We start from the raw sequence: 415 nt of genomic DNA on the forward strand, positions 1-415 counted from the left end.
AACTCAACTCATCTGAACACCTCTGATTGGCCAATGCATTCATAAGCTCAGCATAATCGTGTGTGATTGGTTAGAACGCGCAATACTGCAAAAACGCGGAAAAATTAATATAATGCAACACATAAGCCCTAATATTAATTAGATAGTATTACTAGCCTGATAATATTATATATAAATATATTTAATATCTAAACAACATATTTTTCTTAAATATATACATGCATGTGTGTCTATTTATATATACATAATAAATATACACTAGGGTTGTGCCGATAGACGATAGTATCGTGTATCGACGATACACATACAGTGGTGTGAAAAAGTGTTGGCCCCCTTCCTGATTTCTTATTTTTTTGCATGTTTGTCACACTTTAATGTTTCAGATCATCAAACAAATTTAAATATTAGTAAAAGA

The 415-nt window shown here is 30.8% G+C and overlaps 1 protein-coding gene across 4 annotated transcripts in view; it reads right to left on the reverse strand.

The window, feature by feature from the left end:
- LOC107758115 (rho GTPase-activating protein 17-like) overlaps positions 1–415 on the reverse strand; it is a 46,296-nt gene that overhangs the window by 16,255 nt on the left and 29,626 nt on the right. The window lies entirely within an intron of this gene.

The sequence above is a fragment of the Sinocyclocheilus rhinocerous genome, unplaced genomic scaffold, assembly GCF_001515625.1.
Source record: "Sinocyclocheilus rhinocerous isolate Xijiao unplaced genomic scaffold, SAMN03320098_v1.1 scaffold234, whole genome shotgun sequence".
NCBI lineage: Eukaryota > Metazoa > Chordata > Actinopteri > Cypriniformes > Cyprinidae > Sinocyclocheilus > Sinocyclocheilus rhinocerous.